This window comes from Lycium ferocissimum, chromosome 1 (assembly GCF_029784015.1).
Source record: "Lycium ferocissimum isolate CSIRO_LF1 chromosome 1, AGI_CSIRO_Lferr_CH_V1, whole genome shotgun sequence".
Classification (NCBI taxonomy): domain Eukaryota; kingdom Viridiplantae; phylum Streptophyta; class Magnoliopsida; order Solanales; family Solanaceae; genus Lycium; species Lycium ferocissimum.
The window spans coordinates 31699000-31721521 of NC_081342.1; positions in this window are offsets into that span (position 1 = coordinate 31699000).

Here is a 22522-nt window from a genome sequence, read left to right on the forward strand (position 1 = left end):
TTCTCACGCCATCTTTCTTCTGCGGGAAGATTCCTCGCAAAAGAGTTTGTCCGTATGCCTTGTTAAAGACACTAACTATTTTTCCGGATTTGAGACCATCTTTTATAGCCTCTCCCATTTTGACCAATTCAAGAATGGTCTTCCCCATGGACGACTCGTCGTAGAAATCGTGCCCCGGGATCTAATGAACATAGAGACTAGCTCTCATTCACACATTGGTGGCTGCACACGGGCTGTCTCGGCCCTCCACCTGCTGGCAAACTCCCTGTAGCTTTCTGTAAATTTTTGCTTGACCTTTTCAAGGTAATAGCTGTCTGGTACCGTCTCGACATTAAAGCAAAATATTTCCATGAAGGATTCTGCCATGTCCTCCCAGGTGTGCCATTGACGCATATCTTAAGTTGCAAACCATTCCGCGGCCTCTCCGGTCAGACTACGACTGAATAGTCGTATGATTAGAGGTTCATTTTTTCTTTACTGGGACCAATTGGTCGCAGTAGGATCGGAGGTGGGCTTTGGGATTCCCTGTCCTACTGAACATCTCAAACTTCGAGATTTTGAACCCTTCTGCCAGGTCCAAATTTGGATGCATGCACAGGTCATCATAACTTAGGCCTGTAGCCTTTCTTGGAGATCTGTTGGATTGATCCTGTAATTCCTTCATATTTTTCTCCATATCTCTTTCCCGCTTATCCTATTCGGCTCTCCGAGTCCTTTCCATTTCTTCATAATGGTCTAGCTCTTTATGCCCTGGAGAGCATTGATTGGGGATGTTGGAAGTAAAGAATGAGACCTGGTGGGTGGCATGGTTGAGCCGAGCGGCGCGATGGTGGTCTCCGCTGGTGCGGAGCTGGGGAGTACGTACTTGGCTTGCCGGGATTAATTAGAAACCGTGACGAGGAACCGGTAGAAGCGGACCGAGGAGTGGTCCCTGGGATTTGAGTGTATTTTGTTAGCGGAGGAGTACGGTAAGAAGGACTAGCATGGTTTGAGTTGGTGGAGCTTAGTGGAGTTGGGATGGTTCCTGTTGGGTATATGGGGAAGTGATCAGACATTGGTGAGCTCAGGGAGGGAAACGGATGGGGAGGCCTTCTTTCCTCTGTCGAGGCTTCCTTGCCCGCATTTATTGCCTCATTCCTGGCTACCTTCTCTTGGAGAGTCATAATGGTGGTCAGTAATGTTGCAATCATGTCTTCTTGAGATGCTACCTCTTGTGGGTCTTAGGCATCTTCATCACGGAGAGCGAGCTCAGTTCCGTTATCGGGGGTACCTGTCATCTTCTCTTTGCCTTTGTCTACGAGGGATGCTAACGCTGCTTTGGATCTTGTGAAGTATGCCAGCTTTCAGTACTACACTAATCGGCCTCGTTCTATAAGACAAGAATAACTCAACGGTAGATGAAGTTAGTTACTGGACATAAAGTATAAAAGCAAGATATCACACATTGATATTTAAAGCGCACATAGCACATAAAGTCATAAATTAAGCTTGAACACTTTTGATCCTTTATTCTAAAGGTTCGAATGTTTATGGGCTTTTGATGTTTGGGTGGATCTTGGTCCAATGGGCTTTATGGTTGACTTACTCTGGCAAACACTTCCTTGTTACAGATGTTAAACAAATGGGGGGAATTATAATTTATATTATGTAAGGGCCGAGTCTTACATATCGCCTACGTATCCCACCAGGGGAAATCAGGCCCTATCTGTTACACCCTAGAAAATTTTGCATTACTAAGGCTGCATACGGCTTAATGTGAGCTCAAGAAGGAGAAAATATTACAAGTATAAAGGATGAAATTCTACTATATCAGCATGAGGATAGCATGAGTATGATATTTATAATTCGTACAATATGATTGGAATGATACGTTAAAAGATATATAGCCCTCGTAATCGTAAGCTGAGGTGGGGTCCACATGTTGAGATTTTATAAAGGACATATGACAAGTTATATGGATAATATATGTGAAGTTAAACACAACTCAAGAAGGATCCTTGAGCCAAATCTAAGTGGAAGCCCTCCAAAAAGATGTTTTTAAGTTATATTTTCGAGTGATCTAATTTCGGGAGGCCATAACCCCGTCATTATTTGGGCATTTGGGAAAACTCCAAATATCAAAGTTGTATATAATTGAATTAGCTTTCCAACCATAGGTTGTAGGCCTTCATGTGACATAGAGATAAAAAGTTATGGACATTTTAAGGCGGAAAGGTCAAACTGGGCAGTGGGCTCAGCCCAACCCGACTCCAAGTCGGGTCAGGCCCACTTCCCTTGCTATTTAAGGAGAGTTTTCACCCTTATCTTCCTCATTTTCATACCAAAAGATCCAGAACATTTTAGAGAGAGAGTGAGGAGAGTTAGAGAGATAAAGCAAGGGTTCGATCAAGTTCGAGGCCCCAAATCCCGAGGCTCGTGAAGAATAAAGTGTAGTACAAGTTGTCGCTGTCGTTTTAAGCTAAATATTGAGCTTTGGGGATGATACTTTCGTGGATGAGCTGCTGCTAAGGTATGTATTATCTTCTCATCTTTGTTGTTGAGATGATTATGTAGAGATTTAACGGATTAAAGTGTTAGAAATATAGTTATAATTATCGTATACCAAATATTAAGATGTTGGGGTTTAGGGGATGTTTTGGATGGAATTGTAAAATGAGTTTAGTTATATTATTGTTGTAAATTGTTAGATTTGTTATTGTTGTTGGTTATTAGCTGAATTTGGAATTGTTGGGTTGGTAGGATTATAGAGGAGATGCTGTCTAAATCCCGTTAGGCGAAAGAATAAACGATTGGTTAGAGTAATCTTATTGGCCTAGTCTTAATCCCTAATTGCTGATTGTACTCTAGTTGACTAAGCTCGGGAGGGGACTCGAGGATTAGCTTGAGGCGTAAATAAGGTATGTAAGGCAAACCTTTCTTCCTTTGGCATGATTCTTGTTGTTATTCAGTCTATATGTACTCCATATGATTCCATTCTTAGACGAGTAAGGTCTAAATGTTTCTTGTGATGGCTTATTAATATTGTACTCCTATTTTGTTCCGAAGGGAGCACCCATAAGGTGCCAAGTTGAGTTGTGTATATGGTTTTACTAATGATTTCAAGGAAATGAGTTTTATACTAAAGGAAACATAAAGTTTGATTTACAAAACCACTCCGAAGGGATTGCGAGATTTTACTACTTCATTTCATTTACGATTTATGTTTGCATTCCATAGTATCATCCCTTTGTATTGATATGATCATTTATTCTTTGGGTAGGGCAATAAGATGAAATTGAGTAGAATATAAGTAGCAAGAATTTCATAACAATTCTACCCTCAAACCTGGAAGTATGTCCTCCTAAGTCTAGTGAGATACAAATTTGATAACTTCTTATGAAAGACTAAGGCTAATAACTGGATTGTAATGAATTGATTAGTGACTTATGATATGAATTGAAATTGATATTTGTGGATTAAGTTTGTGTTGATATGATGGTGATATTAAGCCGGAAACGGCTGCCCGAAGGGGCCATCATTATTATGCCGGAAGCGGCCGTCCGAAGGGACTATTGTGATACTAGCCAGAAGCGGTTGTTCGAAGGGACCATTCTGTTAACATGTCAGAAGCAGCATGTGTGTTGGATACATTATTTACTTAAAGCTTGTTTTGAGACTTCGTGTGCACATTTATGTTTTTTCCCAATGAAGGCCGCAGTATTGAGTTAGATTGTGATTTCTTCTCTCCTAAGTCAAATTATGATTATGATTTGTTACCACCTTACATACTCAATACATTGTCTGTAATGATGTCCTTTTGCCTAGGGACGTTGTGTTCATGCCCGCAGCCCCAAATTGTTTGGCAGGTTAAGTGGACGTCAGCTGGGATTGGCAAGTTCCACCTCATTCTGGAGATGTACTGAGTCACGTGTAGATATGTATGATTATGGGTATGTCAGGGCCCTGTCCTGACTCATAATATTTAGTTTACTTCTTAGAAATTTCTGCAGACAGTGTCCGGTGATATGTTTGTCGAGATGTCGACAAAGTGATGTCAGTTGAGTCATTTGTGGATTTTAAAAGAGTATGTATTTAGACGATTTCAATTGGTTTAAAGCACTTCTTTGATCGAACGATTTCATAATCGTTATAAAGATAATGATTTCCATTTGGAAAAGTTTTATGTTCTTAAAAGTTTTTGAAATAACAGGTTTTGATAGAGCGAATGTCTGAGGGTTCGCTCGACTCTGATGAGAGTCGGGTGCCCGTCATGCCCTACCATTATTAGGGTGTGACACTATCGTAGTTCGTTTTACAAAAGAAGGATATATATCTTTCCTAAATATCCTTTAAGTTAAACCTAGCTAAAGATATCCCCAGACTAGGCCCGGCTAGGGCTTCCCGCGTATCCCTCCATAGGGACGTCAGGTCGGCGTGTTTCCTTATAATATTTATGGGGAGAGGGGGTAACGTTTTATATGAAAAAATGGGGGCACCTAATATCTACCTAAAAATACAGTTCCGTGAGTCACTGTCCTTACGAACTCGCTCTCTCATCCTCCTTCCATTTCAGTACTGTGGTGGTAAGATAACGAAGATCTCTCATGTACTGGTCTTGTGTTCAAGTTAGAGCTTGAATGCATGGCACTCTTTTATGTCATGCCTCATGGCTCCTGTATGATACAAGCAAAATTTGTTTCTATTGGGCCCTAATGGTGCGGGCTCGTAGGAAGGCTCCACAAGTCTAATCTTCTTCAGACTGGCCAGAATTGAGAATATGTGGGCATACGATTCCTGAAATATCGTGAAATCATACCGCCAAATCTGAGTTGTAGCAGTGACTCCTTCTCTAGGGATAATAGGGTCATGAACTAGTAGGGTGTGTGGGCCCCATAAAGTTTCGATGATCATATCATCAATCAAGCTACAAATTCTTCTCTTCAACCCTAAAACACTCATTCAGGGTATGACCAGCTTGGTTGCGGTGGAACGGGCATCTTTTGTATGCGTACACCAAATCGGGCGGTGTCAACCTAGCCCTAGTGGTGCAATGCACTCCTGTGGCAACCATCTTTTTATATACCTCCTTATAGGTGACAGGCCGTGGAGCCACCCTGAATGGGGAGGAATGGGCTTTGAAGGTGATTCCCCACCAAGCAGGTTCAGAAGGGCCTACCCTTCCAAAATTCTCTGATGCCATAGTGGAGGTTGCAGGTACCAATATGGGTGACGGCGGTTAAAAGCCAGATCCCTCATCGGTTAGGGCATAGTAATCAGATTCCTCATTGGCATCATTTTCCTCCTCTGCGAACTCAGGGAACATCCCGAATGGTTCTTCCTCTCCCCCAGCCTCTATGTCAATAGGCTCCAATTCCTCTTCCTCCACATCCTGAGGATCTTCCTCTTCCTCTTCTGGTTCTTCCTCCTCGACGGGTTCGGAGGCTTCCCGTTGAGGCTCTGACTCCTCTTGCGGGTCCGATTACCCAATGATCTGATCCAGCTTCTTGGCTTTCATTCACTCCTCCCGGAGTCTCCTCTCTAGGCGTCATAGGCCTTCTCTCTAAAGGTATATAGTTCAGTACTAAATCCCTTACTCCTTCCGGGACATTCCCATAGTATTGTTCTTGGGGTACGCCCTCTGGCGGGTTCCCAACCATCTCTAGCAATCTATCCACTTCCTCAATTTTCCTCCCTATTTCTTGGAGGTGCTTCTCCATTTGTAGCACTTTGTCTCTCAGCATTTCCGCTGTCTCTCCCAGAGTCCGCATATCTTGTTCACCTTGGTTTTCCATTGTAAGTCAACCTTTTATGGAGATAAATTTGGGTAAGTTTTAAGCTTTTGGTTTTTCTTTTGGTATGTTGTTTTAGATCATCGGATCAAATGTATTCAAGCCTTACTATATGATAACACATATAGCAAGTAGGCATGTGAAGCACGTATCAAGCATTCGTATAGTTTGGCAGATATTTATACTATTCGCATTCCTAAAACCTTTTTGAGTTAAGGCTCTCCTAATTGATTGAAGCATGCAAATGCCATTTGTGAGAGTGAACCATTGTCCCGAAAAATCATCATTAGCTAATAAATAGTAATAAAAATATCTTCCCTAAAGGGATTACAAAGATGATGAAGCCGACAAGGGGCTCAATATAAAGCAATAAATCAGCAGGGTTCTCCTCTAGCGGCTGATGTCGATGCCTGGCTTGCCTTGGCCTTCTTCACCCTCTGAAGGGTAGTCTGAATCTGTAGTTGTGCTTGGTACATTTCCATCCTGACTATCACCGGATATGTTTTTTCTAAAATCTAGGCTAAGTTCTCATCCGTGCTTTCTAGACATTCCTTCAGACGTTCCTCTTCTTGGGCATCGTGAGGAGGTGCAGGCCTTGGGATGGATGCAAGGGCCAAGCGCCCCTGTAGCCATTCATGATACCCTGAGTCGCACCCTGCCTCGAACCTGTTTGGAGCTGAAGTATCTGGGCCCCAACTCACACGACAATTTCATTCTCTGAGAATCACCCCGGCGTTCTTCATCTTCTGCCCCGTGTGCTCAATGACGGATTGCTCAGGATTTCCTACCTGAGGTATCACTTGCCTCCTACCAAATTGCCTCAAAACCCGAGATAGATAATAAGGACGAATTCCTTGAACCCCTGCTAATGGCACAAAAGGGCAATTCTTGCCCCGAACCATCGCATTTTTTGATATGAAGTCAGGAAACATCCACTGGATTCTACCTTCGGTCAATTCCTCAAAGAAGCTGGCCCATGCCCCTTTGGACATGTAACTAAGGTTCGGGCAATAATTTGTAAGATGGTCTACTTTGTTGTGGTTGCTCAGATACTGGACCTCCTTGGCCATGTTGATATGTTTGATAATCCACCATTGTAACAACATGCTACATCCTTGGAAGTATCGGAAGTCGTTCCGAATTTGTCTAAGGCCCGAAAAATGTCTGCCAGGATGATGGGTGCTAGGTCAAAGTACCTTGTTTCCTGGTCCTTAGTTATCCCATAGAAAATAACATAGGCTAAGTAGATCACTCGGGTGTCTATGGCCATCGATTCGCCCTGTGGAAACACCATAATACCTAGCAAGGCTATGGCGAACCCCAAAGGTCCAACAGCTATAGCGGGCGTTGGGAATTTCTAAGTTTAACCGACTCGCACATACCTCATAAAAGGAGGGAGGTGTCCCGGGGAAGTACAATTGTGAATCGTACCGGGAAAGTCGGAAAAACTCGCCAACCACTTAATGGTGCTCTAAAGGATACGTTTTAGAGTCGCCACCTAATTTTTAGGAAATTAGGAAAACCAGTTCTTAAAGGGTTCATTTAAAATTATTTAAAAGAAACCTAATCTACCAAAGTCTGGGTAAGGGTTCTGGTGATTCCCCGGGGAAGGTGTTAGGCACCCTGGTATTAAGGATCCACTCAATTACGGTTTACCTACGGGTTCTAATAGTTTACCTTATGATTATAAATTATTTTGGATAAAAATTGCTTAAGTCTAAATTTCCACAATAAAAGGGTGTCATTTACATGCAAGAAATTCATTTGTTAAGAAATTGTCGAAGTATAATTCTGCTCAAAATTGAGTGTGGGTGTCGGACTTGAACACCTAAGCAAATACCCGAAGGCTCTTAGCCTAGGTAGGACTCCACATAAGTCCACCTAAAAAGATTTTTGGAAAAAAGTGTTTAAGTTTATGAAAATAGTTTTAACATACTATATCTACCGTAATTGATTATAATATGTTATTTATTTTAACCTATCAATCATACTCTTTATTTAGCCAAATTTTTATCCATTTTTATGCTTATTTACACAAGTATCGAACGTTCAAAATCAGTCCATAAGTTTTAAAACAGTCCAAAACGATTTCTGGCAGTTCAGTCCCCCAAAGTTTCAATAGTGTCAATTCAGTCCAGTAATTTTCCCAATTTCAGCGTTTCGAGTCCAAAATAGTCTCTCAATTCGTCTTTTTTTTTTTATACACGAGTTGAATTTAGTAAAAGAGATCAGTTTTAGCGACTCTAAATTGTTTGACAATCATATAAGGGTTCCAACATATTGAATTTAAAGACACAAATATGAACTTAAATTGCATAAAGTAAAGAGTAAAGATTTTGGGCCAACCAAGCCCAAATGAAGGTATTAGCAAGTTGGTCCCTAAGTCCATATGTATGCTCCATTTTGCTCCGAATTTGTTCGACTCGATCTAGATACGTTACTCGTCCCTATGGGGGCCCACCAACGGGTTTGGGGTGGACAAGGATGCAAATGAGTATACAATACATTAGTGTATGCCCACAAATTAAATTAAGTACAAAATTGAGAGGCTATGACAATTATGATAATGCTAAGATGAATTACAGCTTGGTTGGGCTAAACTCGTATAAACACAACTCAAGACTGTCACAAAATAACGCAAAAAAAGAGGCCTAAGATACCGATAATGATTCAAGGATGAAAACCACAAGTGACAGGCCCAAGCAACAAGCCCAACTCTGATTATATCTCAAATTTTTCTAAGTGTCATGAGTTCTCTACGCGATATACCAGTGATATACTATTTGGACTCCTTCTCAAATTTTCAAAGAGTCAAACTATGGTATACCTGATATACCATTAGTATACCATTAAAGAATAAAACCCTTTAAAGGACATACCCTCCTGATATACTAGTCATATATATGCTCCATATTCCATTAACTCTAGATTACCACATTCAGGTTATTCAAAAATTTCAAGGCTTTTAAGAGAGATTCTACACCTTTTAAAGGCCAAACACTTAACTTCAACAAGGCTAACAAGTAAAGATTCTACAACATACAACTTTACTTCCAAATCTTAACACACATGAGGCAAGAGAAGTGACAGAAAAGATTCAACTAATGCCAGAACAAAGAAATCAAGCAGCCTTTAGGTAATGTGAAGGTTTTGGCAATGCGTGCACATCATATGCTAATGATACAGGAAAAAAAACATAGCATAATCAAAATAAACATGACAAACTTTTGGGTGATAGTTCAAACAATTACTGATAAATGTGGGGGGGGGGGGGGGTGTAAAGGAGAACACATCAACACAAGTTTAAGAGGTGCAAAAGAATGCAAAATTTTAAAGCCTATTGGCCACTGACCAGAAGACAGTAGCAAACTAGGATTTCAAGTCATTTCTAGCTTAATTTTGCATTGAACAGATTTAAATGGTAAAAAATAAAGCTGCAAGTTTTTAGAATCAGTGAAGACCCTTTTTAGAAGCTAAACATATTTCAAAACTGGGCCATTTTCAAGGTAGAACGCAAAAAGATCATGCTCAGCAAGCAGAAATACTAGAATGGGCAGATGGGCATAGGAGTACTAGCCTTAGGCCTTTTGTGAAGTCTACTTGGCAACTAGTAGTCCATATGTGCATATGTGGGGGGGGGGGGGGACAAGTAGAATAGTCAAGTAAAGAAACAATTACCCCAGAAGAAGAGTCCAGGAAAAATGGGATCATAGGTGTTCACCCTAAGCTAGAGGAATTATGAGGATTCAATATAGTTCAAACAATCATAATCAAGAACAAGTGCACCAAAGCTGATGGAAATCTCTACAAAGGTTTGAACAAGGTTTCAACAGCACAGGGGGGCCTCTAGTGGTATAAATAGGGACATGAGGCTAGTTCTTAAGTTCCAACTGTTGTCACAAGTTTTCCAAAATAGAGTCTAAGTAAGTTCAAAAGGGATTTTTACAGACCATAAGATGGCTTTGGCACATAGACAAGTTTAAAGAGATCTTGAATAGCTTTGGCAAATATCTTAGCTAGAGATGAGCAAAAAATGTCATCCTAGGCATATTAGAAGAACAAGCAAACACATACCTCATTTTGTTTTATTCAAACAACAGTGATAGCACACAAAAGGGACAATGTTATGTGATTCAAAATAGTGATTAAGCAAACTAGGTATGGAACCTATTTAAGTCAAGTATGTATTGAACACCTTTGAGTACATGACAGTTTCTTTTTAGAAGAAAGGAAAACTACAAACACCTCATCACTGGTTTCCCACTAATTGAACATGGACAAACATTTCCAAATGGCAAGATAGGTTGAAATCAAGTAGTTTAAACCCAGGGAAGAACACAAGAAGATAATCCACACAAGCTCACACAGTCAAAATCTAAACTGCTCTAATGAGTCAACTGTAGGATCTTTAAGAACAGCTAAGTGTCATTTCAAACTCAGTTTCTACTCAGAGTCTGGCTATTCACATTTTAGGCACCTTTGGGGGATTAGAAACAAATAGACAGGTGCTGGTTTTACCTTTCAAGCACTCAGGTGGGTAAGTCAACTCATATTATCATAATTTTTCAATGTTCATTCTTTAACTTAACATTTTACACATATTCATGGACAGGAAATATTTAGTTTTGCAAGATCAGGTAAGAATGGATCACATGTCACTTAAACAAAGCAAAAGGGTTCATGTCATTCATGGTAGGGCTATGTGAAGACATAGATATATATAGCAAGTAGACAGAATATATGCACAGAGATTACAAAGTGAAGCAACCATAGCAGTTTCTCACATGATACCAAACAAAAGGGTTCCAATGGCCACATCACCTATTGCTTTTCCTATTTCTACTCATTTTGTTAACTTAGAAACCTATATAAATGACTAAAAGCAAGTAGGTAGGTTCCTTTTCATTTTTTACCCTTTAATCTATCTTAACACTCCATTAATAAGTCATTCAATGATGAAGTATCTTATTTTATGATTGCAACCCTAAACAGAGCCATAACAACCAGATATCACAAACAAGTACAACCATACCCCCTTTCTTTGCTACTTGAACACCTTATTTAGGAAATGTCACCAAACGTAGCACTAAAATGTGCCTCTAATTTTTTTAGAACAAAAAACTTAGATCACTTTCAGACTGGCCAAAGCAATAGATTTAGTTTGAAAATATGTATTTATCTCTTCTTTCAAACCATTTATGGTTCAAGAACTGCTCATTCAACTTTACACTTAACTAACACTGGAGTTTTAAGATTTGTAACTAAACTATCCAAAACCAAATAGAACCAATGGAACAGTAACTCATAGTAAAAAATATACCTCTTTCTTTATTTTTTAAAACATTTTAAGCACATTCTCAGCCTTAAGCTAATGCAGAGACCAGAATAGTAGTATCACAACACATAAAACATGTCCCATGAGTAATGATCAATACAAACAAAATCTCTTTTAAGCAGTTTCACTTGGCTTAAACTAATACAAATCCACAATAGCAACATCAAGATATCAAAACGGATCATGTAAACAATAATCAATATAAAAAAGCGTTTTAAGCAATTTGAACAAACATCTATACAGAAAGAGCCTCTGAAGCAAATAAACAAGGTAAATGAAGTTGAGACAAGTTGTTACCTTTTTTAGGGGCAACCCAAAGATCAAAGGTGGGGATTGGATCGACACTTCAATGCCAACAACCAAAGAAACCTTTTAGCAGCCTTGCTTTTGTATTTTTTGGGTAATAAATCTCTGTTCCAAAAGTAGTGTAAGTCTTTTTATAGCATTCTTATATAGTATAGTAGTAATATTTTCAGATATATGGAGAGGAATATTTAAAACTTTCTAGGATTCTTAATGCTCAAAGGTTTTTTTTTTTTTTTTTAGAAAGAAAAATTCTGGGATCCCTTCAAAGGTCATATGACATTCTACATATAATAACAGGAGTAGGGCTTAGGGACAAAAGAGGTAAAACCTAAAGTTCAACCGAATTTGCCCTTCATTCTCAAACCCTAAATCAAACAAATTCAAATTCAATAAAAGACATACCAGTTTCTCAACAAATTCGTACCAATAGTACGATAACCTATCAGAATTTGTACAAATCACACAACAAAACAAAAAATCTGATGGATTACACCCTAAAAATTCGAATAAAATTTAGCAAAAATAGGAAATACTAAGATAGTATAGTGAGTCACATAAGCAGCCAAAATTAGTACAACACAACGTTCACATAGTACATTAAAGGATAGAATTCCCCAAAATTCCCTAACGGATTCCGATCTCTTGGGATTTTCCCCTTTAATTCTCTCTATTTGTGTGTCATAGTGCCAAGATAACAGCAGGCTCAAAGGCCCCTGTCCATGGCTCCTATGACACGGAGAAAACAAGAGTAAATTCCCAAATTAAGATTTTGAATCGAAAACGAAAACGTAATTAAAACTTAGAAATAAACCTGCCATTAGTGTTAGGAAGACAAGGGGAGCAAAACCCCTCAAGAATTTACCCGAAAGCATCCATGAAATAGCCATGGCAAAGATTGCAAAAACAAATCCCTAGAATCGCCATTGAAAGAGATTAGAGATGGAGAGATACACAGACGGGAAAAAATGGGACCAAAGTTGCTCAATTGCGACTTCGGTCCTTTATCCAATATATACCCTCCCCCTTTTAAATTATTTAACAAGTTTTTTATAAAAAAAAAAAACCTTGAGTTTTAAAACATGATTTAAAGGTTCCTTGTACACAAGTTAAATAAACATGTAAAATTTCATAAAACGATGTATTTGTATAAAACTTAGCCCTTAAGTTCGTATATATAAAAATAAAGTTCATAACACGTCGTTTTAAAATACGAGCTTCAATACGAGCCCAATATTGACATAGTTCCGAGCAATATTTTAAAAATATGAAAAAATGGAGGTGCCGTAATTCATATGTTATTTTATATTAACAATTTTCCTGAGCTGGACGGAACAGAATGTATACCTTCTTTTTAAATCAAATTTGTAAAAGTAGATAACTCGTAATTTCTTGCAATTGTTAATTTTATGCAAATAATAATTAAACGTCAATTTTTGTAATTTTTTGGGATTTTTAAACTTTAAATTTTGAAAGGGCATCCTTACTCCGTCTTGGACTCGGGAAATATGAAAATTTAAAATATAAGTCTTACGCTGTGAAAATTGGGTGTCCACAATAGCTTCCCACTCTTCTCTACTCTTGAACTCCCTCTGATACAGAGTATATCCAGTGATATCTCCGATATAGGTCCCTTAAGGCTACAATGGGTCCCCGCGCCCAGGGTGCCTCAGTTAGTGCAAGAAACTTCATGATTTGGCCAACTGTAGGCCTCTGCGGAAATAACAGGTGGTGATCTGGTTTGTGTCGTCTCCTTAGACAGGTCCCATTGGTGTCTATGGCATCCCTAATCTCCTCCAAGGTCGAAGTCATCTCAATATCGCCGAAGCGGAACAACATTTCCTTATCATCTCAATGCCCGGCTAACACCTCTATTAGTTCTGGATAACCTTTCATCATCATGATAGCTGGTAGGTGACCTAGAGTGTAGCTAATTATCCTTTTGTGAGCATCACCTAACCATGCCCACCAAACCCTCATAAATTCGGAACCTCGACGATTATGTCAAAAAGGATGCGGCCTTCCATCTACAAAACAGAAGACCGTTAGGATTCCCCCATCCCCACAGGGTCAATGGTTCATCACATAGGCACTTAAACATGCTTCCACATAGCATACAAATGAGATGCGATGTTCTTTGGGTCATAGACCGTCCGAACACAAGGTGGTCTCTCTTAATGAGCTTTAGGTAGGTCTGAGATACCCAAAGCTCGTCTAGGTATGAATGCTTTAGTTCAGTAGGGATTGGGCTAAGTTCTATCTTAGTTTTACTAGAGTGGGCTTGTACAAAATACTGGGAACTCGAGCGGGCAACTGGGGCTGAACCGTTAGGGCTATTGGACGACCACGAACCAAGCCCGCCTCATAACGGTTCCAAAAGAAGTATTTTGGTTTTTTTTTAGTGAAGGCACGATCGCGTGCTCCACGAAATCGCCTTTGGAACAAAATGTAAAATAAATGTCAAGAGTGGCGGAGTTATGATATGGATGTAATGACAGTTGATAATTGCATGAAAGTAAACACATAAACAGTTAAAGCAAATATACCCACATTATATTGGAATCCTTATGGTTAGAACCTTTAAGTCCCCAGCAGAGTCGTCATCTGTAATGGTTCGCATTTTCGCAGGTGGGGTTAGCGCTCGGAAAAAGCTACTTCAAAATCGTTAGTGCTCTTTCGGACTTTGTTTTAAAAGAGTTGCCACTTAATTTTTAGGAAATTAGGAAAATCAGTTTTAAAGGTTTATTCATACGCCGTGAAAAATCCTTCTTAATCCAAAGTTCTAGGTAAGGGTTCTGGTGATCCCCTAGGGAAGGTGTTAGGCATCCTAGTATTAAGGATCCATACTACACGGTTGAACTTCGAATTTCAATGTGTGAGTATTTGCATAAACTGTTTATTTAGTGTTTATTTCCCGCAAAAACCTGTCATGTTGCATATCATTTTTTGAAAAGAATTGAACATATTCCCTTTACATATAGGGTATTTAGGTTCAGATTTATGATATCCGGGTATAATTAGTTCCTTTTATATATAAGGATAGTAGTTTTTCTATAGAAAAAGATAGAAAGTTTATTTTTATATTTTGGGTGAATAGGTTTTGTTCATGCTTTTACTCACACGTGGACCGGGTCAATCCATCTAATATATCTTCAAAATATTCTTACCTAATTTTTTATTTTTAGGCGTAAATTGGACTGTTTTGATTTCTTTTAAGAAAGGTGCTCTTTATACTTTTGCATGTTTTGCCTTTTAAGAAAATGAATTATATTTACAGTCTAATAACTTGTGCGTATGTTCCCATTAAAAATATACTCGCTAGTCTCAGATTTATTTCATAAGGAAGATTTTGACTTTTAAAATCCACTTTTGTTTTATAGACCCAAAATACTTTACTCGATTTATTTAAAATGTAGGCGTTTGGCCCAAAAAGCTTTTAATCATGGGTTCATTATTTGGAGAAAATCAAATGGGTCTTGACCCAAAGAAATGGTTTTGTGTTTTAAAGGAACAAAACCGCGTGGGCTTTGGTCCAAATGTACCTCATTTTAACCGTTTAAACTACGGGCCTTAATCACGTTTTTCTTAACCATAGATTTATATAAAACCAAACGGAATTTTTAGCCCAAATAGAGGCCTACATCATTTGTTTTCAAAATACCAAACTGAATGGGCATTGGTCCGAAAAATGTCCTTTGAAACACTCATTTTTTAAGGAAAGGACTCAAGTGGGCTCTGGCCCAAAAACATCACACTTTTTATTGACTCAAAACCTAGAAAAAAGAGACATGCTTCAATAATTTTAAAAAAAGAAGTTTTCCGCCTAATGTATTCATCCTCTTATTTTATACCATGTGTTATACCTTTTTTGCTTTTCCAAAACCCTTTTAATTATTTTCTAAGACTAGAAAACAATTGCTTTCCATTTTAAGTCTTCAAAATCAATACGCGTTTTTTCAGATTTTTCAAAATGAATTTTTAGGTGCTAGAGTCAATCTAAACGGCATATGCACCGTTTTGCCTAAGATGTCTAATTCGCAGTATAAACGATTCCAATAATTTTTGTGGGTTTTTACAAATAATGAATACAATACAAGAAAGCAATTTAAGAAAATAGAGAAGGCATAAATATAATGAGGAAAGTAAATTGGGGTGTACCAAACCCCAACCATTTTCACCCATGGTTTGGCCTTCATGTCATTTTTACCCATGATTGGGCCTTCAATATATTAGCTTCCCTTTCTTCTCTTTTGGACTCAACGACACTTGAAAGAATTTTCCCTATTGGGCCTTTGACCCAATAGGGTGGCTGGACCTTGGCCCATGTGGCCATACAGTAGAGAGGGGAAAGAAACAAAAACCCCGGTTAGTTTATATTTTACTGTTCCTATCATACATATACTATACACACATATATAAACAGTGCACTATTCATTTACAAATCCTATTCTATGCATAAATATACACATGTACAGGCAACATATCCTATTTATTCATAAGCCCATATGATGTGCATATGTGTTTTCCTTATCCTTAAACTCAAACCCCAAACCTAGGTAGTGGGAAGGACAAGTCATCACCCCCCCCCCCCACCCTTATTCCTGATGCCGCACAAGTTCCAAGAGGTTTCATGAACCTCCGGCATGGCTGGTCACCAGGGGAAGGCTCAAACTAGACCCCCCCTTTTTCACCGAAACTGCCTCTCAACCAACAATAACCATGGAAGGCATAGGTCCACATACACAACACACATGGCTTGGAATAAATAGGATAGGTCCAATATACATTTATATAGACCAATTATAAGTCAACAGGAACAGATGAGACAAGGAGAGAACAAATGAATAGATTCAGCAGGAAAGTTAATCTCATGAACCGAGCCAAGACATCACTTATGACTTAAACATGGACGGAAGAAAGTAATCTGTATGAACATAATGTGGCCAAGACTGAACCAAAACCAAGTAATCACAACACAGACAATCACATAGAGATGGCACAGTTCTTATCAGTACTGAATCAGACAGGTATGGCAAAGTGTAAAGGCACACAAGGACAGGGAAAACCAGCTTCTAGACATGGTACAATCACAACAGATTTGGCCATCATAAAGTACATGTAAAACTATCTAAGCAAAATCCTCAAATGAGCCTAGACATTTTATGCACAGTTCAGGTAACGATTCTTGCCACTTTTAGGATTTATGTTCTAAAATCTAAGTGATCCTCACAGAGAGTACATGAAATAAACAGAGGGAACCAAACTATAATCCTAACGGACATGGTATGTATCAATCCAAATAGGTGAAATCAGAGTTCTTTTTATTAAAACAGTCATCTACTAGCATGGTGTTGTATTACTTGTCAGCAGAATCCAGTTTAAGACACAAGCAAAGGATGAAAATCAAACCAGGATCAATTGTAGAAAAACTACCAAGAGACTTTCAAGTCCTAATGGTTCTATGTAGAATATACAACCTTAGGTACAGCAAACTACACTTTCACACATAGCTTAGGCAAGTTGAAAGGCCAAAGTCCCATGGATGCACAGAAGTTTCACATTTTTTAAGTTTAGAGTTTGAAATTCTTTTAGACTTTTCTCCTTGCCCTAGTATATTTGCAGAAAGGCCCGAGTTGATTTTAGAGGGATGCACATAATTTAGACATGTTCACAAACCATGGCCTACTCTTAGTTTTCATTCTTCCAAAACTGGACAAGTATATCATATCCTCAACTGATTTCTAATGCTGCATAAAGGAGAAAACACATCTATCCATCATAACTAAGTTCAGTTTTATCTTCTGCTTAGACTTTTAGAGTAATGAACTCAAAACACATCTGAAAAAATGGAAAAACATGACATATTGTCCAAAGTATCACAAAGAAAAGGATCAAATATACCCTTCATACTCTACTGCCACCTTAAATGAATGCAAACCACTGATTTCCTCATTTTAAAGATATTATTATGACATAGGAAAAAAGGAGAGAACAGGCCATCTTTCAAACACAAGTTGGACTCAAATCAGTACACACAAAATTCACATAAAAGTCCTAGTTATGAACTTAACTTAACCAAATATCAAAGAATCTGTTATATCTTATCATCTTATCTTCACAAAAACTCTTCTTTCAATTCCCTTTTCGAAAAGCTTTTTCCTCTTTCCAGTTTTTAATACAATCTTTCAAATTATCATGGATCATCTAACCTAGTGAGCAATTAATAAACGCACAAGAAACTCATTTTTTGGATCCACTTAACTTAACAAAATGGAAAGGAAACATCAAATGTGCAAAGGTAGGAGGTTACACCCCCATAGAATTTTGAAGAATGCCATGACAATCTCTTATTAGGGAAGAAAGATACTATGGGTCAAGTAATGCTTGACCCTTTCTCAACCTTCTCCTAAGATGTTTTTAAAAGACTTTCCCTTTTAGCCAAGTGGTTTTCAAGCCCCTACATCTATACTTATGATCCCTTTATTTCCCTTTTTGCATATACCAAAAGAAGACTGGACAATTCACAGATCAAAGCCAAACATTCTCTTAAGGTTTCAACCACAGTATTCCTCTTCTTCTATCCTTTTTATCCTCTTCTTTTACTTAGACTAGACTTATAAGGGCCTTCCTATTTGTTTACATCTTTTAAGTCTAGACAGTCAAGGACCATGAGTCATTATCACCATATCCTTCATTTATGCACACAAAAAAGCAAAACAGAATTCATGTCTCAAAACAAAAACCTTAGTCTCCAAACTGTTCAAGACAGGAAGTCAAAACCAAATTGCTTCATTTCAACCTTCTTTTAATACTTAAAACTTGTTAAATTTTAACACTTAGGATCCTCTACCAATTCAAGACCTATACATGAATGAAATGCAACACAGATGTAAGAGTATGGCATATCAGTCCACTTCCATAACAAGTTTACTTCACTAGTTAAATAACTGACTAATGAGGATAGGACCTACAGCAGGAGATCACAAATAGAAGAACAAACTTTCCTCCTAGACACTATTTCTTTCCATTTTTATACCTTTTCAATTCCAACATGATCACTAACCAAGTTACAAACTGATAGCCATCTTGTTAGATAGTTACTGATTAAATTAATTCCAATTAATCTTCAGGTGGACTTGGTCATACAGTTCCTAGAGTTAGTCCTTTCTTTTCATTTTCCTTTTTTTTTTTCTACACCAAACTCTGAACATTTAGGAATAAATCATTTCCAGGTGAAGGACTTATGACATGGACTACACAGAACAGGTTATGAACACTATATGTTTAGGCAACAAGTTCAGATAAGAGACTAAGCCTTGATCAAACCAAAGGAAAAAACAGATTTCACACTCAAACACCTTGATCATAATAGTTCTAGGATTTGCTACAAATCATAGACAATTAGCCCACATTTACTACAAGTCATAGACAGCCAACACACATTTGCTACAAACCATAGACAACTACACACAATGGCCTACATTAGAGGAGAACATAATCACAAGTATTGCCATTAACAGTCTACCAACCTACAAACTCAAACTGGACCTGATTCCCTTTTAATCTGAATATCATTCAGTAGAAAAGGCAAACTGTTAATTAATCCTTACCTTTACTCTGTTTTTTGTGAGTAAGGTCACTTAAGAAAAAGGGAAAGTGGAATTATCTACTGTTATATCTTCCAGGAATCAGTAGGCAGATTCAACTTATACTTAAGTGTTTTTTGAAAGAAGTGAACACATCAGAAATTGCATCTAAACCAACTTGTTAAGTTAAAACATTCATAGTTAAGATGATTTTATAAAAGACTTTGCTTCATAAGGAGGGGCAGTTCATGACTGATTAGCAAAGTATGTGACTTCCAACTATAGACACAAGCATACATTACAAGTAAGTTATCCATATTCATCTAAACCAACACAGAGACTGCCTTATCTCCCTTAAACAATACCTAGTATTAGACTTTACTACATTAGTTAAGCTTACAGTTCACAAACTAAAATAACTTCAAGAAGGAAAGAAAGGAAAAGTGAATTTTTTCAAAGTACTTCAACCAAACCCCTTCACAGTATACATGGAACACTAGCAACCTACTTCCGAAATGAGTTTCAACACAACAATCTCATTAACTCTACTGTTTTTACCTTAAGTAAACCACAAGTTAAGCATAGAACTAAAATAAGGCAACTCTTAGTAAATAAGAACCACCATTAACAAATATAAAACCATAAGCCAACTTAACTAACATAAATACACTTAGACTAGGCAAAACTCTAAATAACAAAAATAAAATAAATTAAAATTTACCTTTTGTACGCGCAGCCAAGAGAAGAACGAATTTGGGAGCTTTTGTGCTTCCAACCTCAACAACTCAACCACACGAAAATAAATGGAGTAAGAAAAATATTTTAACTGAGAAAAACCCCAACTATTTCAGTCTAGGTTTTTAAAATTCTTTTACTAAGAAGCTTTTGAAAAATCTAAATTTTTCCAACTTCTTCAACTTTCAAATTTTTCCTATTTTTATCTCACTATTTTTTCCCTCTTTTTTCCGACCTCTTTTTTTGTGAGAGTCGGGTTCTATTTATAGAACCCCAAAAGTTCAACCAAACTAACAACTAGCGAGGTGGGATAAACCCTTTTCAAAACCCAAAAACTCAGTAAACAACAATCAACTTCCCAGATCTAAGAGTGTAGCCAAACATGCGGTCAGATCTGACCCTTCTTGGGTCAATCTGACCTAACAACGACGAACCAATAGAAAAAAATGAGAGAAATATAAGAAAAATAACTTAAAAGCAAAAGAAAACCATGATTTAACTGTGAATCTGAAAATAAAGAGTAAAGTCAAGAATTCATTACCATATTCGGGTAAAAAAAAACATGAAATCGAGTAAAACTTTTAATGCTTTCACTATAACAAGCATATAATAGTTGTACTCGTCAGCCCAGCTCTGTAAACATGCCATTTTTGGCAGATAGAGGCAAAGGAAAGCTAAGGCGACTCTAGGGTTTACACGGAAATGGAAGAGAGAGAGAGACGAGGGGGAGAGGGAGGGGGGTTATTTTTTTCAAAAGAAGGAAATAAAAATCTGAAAGGGGGTATACCCCTCTTATGCGTTTAAAAGAATTGGGTTGGGTCTCAGCCTGACTTGGGCTGGACTCGGTCCAAATTCTGAGTATTAAAAGAAAGGCCCAAGTGTTTATGTATACACCAAGGAAATATATATATATATATATATATATATATATATATATATATATATATATATCGTTTAAAAGAATTGGGTCGGGTCTCGGCGACTTGGCCGGACTCGGTCCAAATTCGAGTATTAAAAGAAAGGCCCAAGTGTTTATGTATACACCATATATATATATATATATATATATATATATATATATATATATATATATATATATATATATATATATATATATACACACACTTGGTGTATACATATGTATATCTAGTACAAATAATTAGAAAAAATCTTAAAATTGATGAAGTTTAAATTAAGCCATAATTATTTTATTAAAATAATTTAAAAGTTGGCCAAACTGTTAATGGGCCTAGAATTACAAGCATGGCCTTAATTAATTCTAACCTAGATGATCATTTCAATTATGGCCTTTTTGGCCTAATTGGCAAATTTTGAAATTAAAATAAACTGGTTATTTCAAATAAAAGCATTAACAGGCTGATTTTTGCAAAAATAACTCTAATTTCTTTAAACCATGAACTGATTTATTTAATTGTGGCCATGGCAAAAATATTTATATATAAAAAGGATCAATTTTGCAATAATTATCACTTAATTTACTAATTAGCCTTATTAAAACATTTATGGGCAATTATGCATATCTTTTGACAAATCATGCAAATTATATAAAAATTAGAAATTTAAAGGGTTAAATAGTCAACTACTTAAATTATTTAAATTACTCAAACTTCATGGATTAAAATAAAATAAAGTATTTGCAAAATTTTGACTTCTTGATAATTTTAAATAATTAAATAAATGAAAACGCTTTTTTCTGTCTTTCTCCTTTTCTTTATTATTTAAATTTAACAAACCTCTCATAAAATATCATAAAAGTACTCATTAGTTTCCAAATTAATTTATGATGCATGAAAATCCCTTTTATTAATTTAAGGGAATGAAATATTGACTTAGACAGTTTATAAAAATCATTTAAGTCTTTCAAGATGCCCAGCTCATTTATTTATTATCCGGGGATTTTGAGTGATAAAAATAAATTACGGGAGGTCAAAAATTAGGTGTCAACAGGTCCAATAAAAAAAATGAATACAATGCTAACCTACTACTTTTATGTAGTAGGTTAGCAAAACCTTATATATATATATATATATATAGAGAGAGAGAGAGAGAGGGGGGGGGGGGGGGAGATAATTTTATGTGTTTTTGAATTATCTATACATCAATTACGAGAGATGAACTAATTATATAACATTCGACGAATCAAACTTGCAAAGCTTATTTAACTTATTTTATCACTATTATAAAGATTCATACGACGAATGCATGTAATTGTAACAAACTTTCATGCTTTTGAATTTCAGTTAAAATGTATACCATAATTTAGAAGAAGTGTTGAGTTTAGTTATTTTCTTTATGAAAATAGAGTAGCTTAAATCCAAAGTAAAGACAGTTTGAATTTCTAAGCTTCGAGATTGAAGTTGGGCTCTACCAAAGCATAATTCAAATTTTATGTCTAAATTTGAACTGCTTTAAAACTTAGCTTGATCTCAGATATGAGGTTTGAAGTTACTCTTTGGAGGAGCTTAACTTCAGGCCATGATTTCAACTTTAGACCCAAATATCTAATATCGCTTTTGAAACAACTAAACTTTTAAAAAAAGATAAAAATTTCAGTTTTCTTAAAATAGGAATCCTTAAAGCGGCTATTTTTGCACTTGCCCCGTAATTAGATCCTCATTAGAAAGGATAAAGGAGTCCTTTCTCATTTTAAGCTTTTCTTTTGTTTCAATTTGTGCTAAGAGTGGACTCTCGCATTCTCCATATATCATTTTGGAAGCTAAGATTTATGTCTACTTCGTGTAATTTTTTGGATAGATAGATCCCTGTGCCTAGGG